This window comes from Elephantulus edwardii, unplaced genomic scaffold, assembly GCF_000299155.1.
Source record: "Elephantulus edwardii isolate Elephantulus edwardi_28Jun2011 unplaced genomic scaffold, EleEdw1.0 scaffold00192, whole genome shotgun sequence".
Lineage (NCBI taxonomy): Eukaryota > Metazoa > Chordata > Mammalia > Macroscelidea > Macroscelididae > Elephantulus > Elephantulus edwardii.
The window spans coordinates 2717048-2720171 of record NW_006399942.1 but is presented as its reverse complement, the minus strand read 5'-3'; positions in this window follow the sequence as shown (position 1 = coordinate 2720171).

The window sequence follows — 3124 nt, the reverse complement described above, 5'->3', positions numbered from 1 at the left end:
GAAGTGTCAATATCAAGCTGCTGCTTCAAAGCCAAAATAGTCATTAGATGTGAAGTAAATTTAAGCTGTTGAATAAAGCAAACTTTAAGAAAGTTTGAGCTAATAATTATGTGAAGGCTGTGAAATACTGTGGCTGTGAAAAATGTTGAGCTATAAATACCATCGAAAACTGTGAAGTATTTTTCATATTATTCAGATGCTCAGAGGAGTGTAAAACATACTCCTAGTAGAATTTTAATAAACAGGTGTCAATAAAAACAACAACAAATCTAAAAAACAAAACAAAACATACTACTTCAACAGAGAAAAAGGAAGCCCATAGACTGGGAAAAAAATTTGCCAATGCCCAGGACTAAAATTTATAGAATACTGGGCATATCAACAAGAAAAAGTCAAACAACCCAACTACAAAATGTGTAGAAGATACTAATACACTTCACTAAATAAGAAAGTCAGATGGCCAACACATGAAAAAATGCTATCTTCCAAGTTTCCTGGCACACACTGGTAAGCATATCCAAGGGCTTCAGTTGTTTTTGGAATATGTCACTTTGTATTCCATTAATTTCTGGGGCCTTGTTTTTTTGCCAATGCCTTCAATGCAGCTTGAATGTCTTTCATCATTTTTGGCGCTTTACCATATATCGTTGTTTTTGTTATGTGCTGTTGAGTTGCCTGTGACCCATAGTGACCGTATGCACAGCTTAGAACCCTTCCCTGTCATGAGCCAGTCTCACTAATTCCAACTCACCAACCCTCATTGCCCAGTTACTGTATCAATCCATCTCATCCAGGGTCTTCCTATTTTTCCTAAAATATTTCAGTGTTGAGCAAGTATTTTTTGAACAGTGACTGTGGATTCCTTTCACCTTCTATTGATGCTTCCTGGATTATTAAAGATTTTCGCATAGCTTCTCTTATTCAAGGTTACTACAACTGGTGTTCAAATAAATTAACCAAAAGCTAAAGTCATAGAATAGGAAATTGAGGAATTCTGCCCAATTTTGCAGTCTGAAATTGACCAAACATGCAGTCAAGACATACTAGTAATAATTGGTGACTGGAATGCAAAAGTAACAAAGTACAAAGATTGGTAGTTGAAAATTATGGCCTTGGGGAGGGAAATAAGGCTAGAAATCAAATTATTGAATTTTTACATTCAATGATTTATTCATAGCAAACACCTTTTCAAAGAAATACAGATAGTGTCTATACACATGGACTTCTCTGGATGGACTACACCAGAATCAAAGTGACTAAATCCACGAAAAGAATTGCTGAAAAAAGCTCAGTATCAGCAGTCAAAACCAGCCCAGGTGTGGATTGTGGAACAGACCATCAATTACTCATGTGACAGTTTAAACTGAAGTTGAAGAAAAGGAAGGGAAATCCACTAGAACCACAATATGATCTTGAGTCTATTCCACTGTTGTTGTTGTTATGTGCCGTCGAGTTGCTTGTGACTCATAGCGACCCTATGTACAACAGCCCTAAACTCTGCTCTGTCCTGTGCCAATCGCACTGTCTCTGACACTCCCATCCCAATTATCCCAGTCACTGAACCAATCCACCTCATAGAGGGCCTTCCTCTCCTGCGCTGTCCCTCCACCCTCCCAAGCATGATATCCCTCTCCAGGGACCGGTCCCTCCTCACAACATGTCCAAAGTATGTTAGACAGAGCCTCAGAATCTTTGCCTCCAAGGAGCCACCCGGTTTAACCCTTTCCAGGACAAATCTGTTTGTTTTCCTAGCAGTCCATGGTATTCTCAATACTCTTCTCCAGGACCACAGCTCAAAGGCATCAATTCTCCTTCCATCCTCCCTGGTCATTGTCCAACTCTCTGATGCATAACAAGTGATTGCAAAGACCACAGCCTGTATCAGACGCACCTTAGTCTCCAGAGAGACACCATTGCTCTTCAGCACTTTAGAGAGGTCCCTAACAGCAGACTTTCCCATGGCAATGCGCCTTTTAATTTCCTGGCTGCTGGTGCCAAGACTGTTGACTATGGAGCCAAGCAAACTAAAGCTGTGTACAATCTCAATCGCTTCACCATCCATCCTGATGCTGCCAATTGGTCCAGTGGTGAGAATCTTTGTCTTCTTGACATTGAGCCTCAATCCATATTGTAGGCTGCAGTCTTTGACACTGCAGCAGGCGCTTCAGGTCCTCTTCAGTTTCAGCAAGCAGGGTTGTGTCTTCCGCATAACGCAGGTTGTTGATAAATCGTCCACCAATCTTGACCCCACATTTCTCCTCATAGAGCCCAGCCTCCCGGATAATCTGTTCTGCATATAGGTTGAAAAGGTATGGAGATAGGATGCATCCCTGGCGTATGCCCTTCCCAATTTTGAACCATGCAGTGTTCCCTTGCTCTGTTCTGACGACTGCCTCCTGGCCCAAGTATAAGTTTCACATTAGAACGATCGGCTGCAGTTCTTGGCCTTCTGCAGCAATTGCTTTAGGTCCTCCTCAGTTTCAGCAAGTAGGGTTGTGTCATCTGTGTCACACAGATTGTCCTCCTCCAGTCCTGATGTCACAGAGCCCAGCCTCCTGGATGATCTGAAGTGCAGGCTGGATTTAGAAGAGGCTGTGGTACTAGCTAATGTTAGATGGATCTTGGCAGGAAGCAAAGAGTACCAGAGAAATATCTATATTTGTTTCATAGACTATGCAAAAGCATTTGACTGTGTGGATCACAACAAACTATGGCTACTCTGAGAAGAATGGGAATCTGAGAACTCTTGATTGTGTTTATATGAAACCTATATTTTAACCAGGAGGCAGTCATCAAAACAGAGCAAGGAAACAATGCATAGTTGCAATCCAAACAACAATGAGATATTATCTCACCTGGGCACAATAGCAAAGCTCAATAAGCAACATACACAAATGATGGTGAGGATGTGGAGAGATTGTAACTCTTTTTTTTTTAAATTTTTTTTTGTGTGTACTGTCAAATTGGATCTGACTGGTACAGGAGGAGATTGTCCCTCCTTTGATTGTCCCTCCTTCTCCAGAAGAGCATCTGGTGGATTCGAACCATGCACCTCAGATTTCAGTGCAGCTTCTTGCCACTAGGCCACCAGAGCTCCCTGAGAGATTGTAACTCTAATATACTG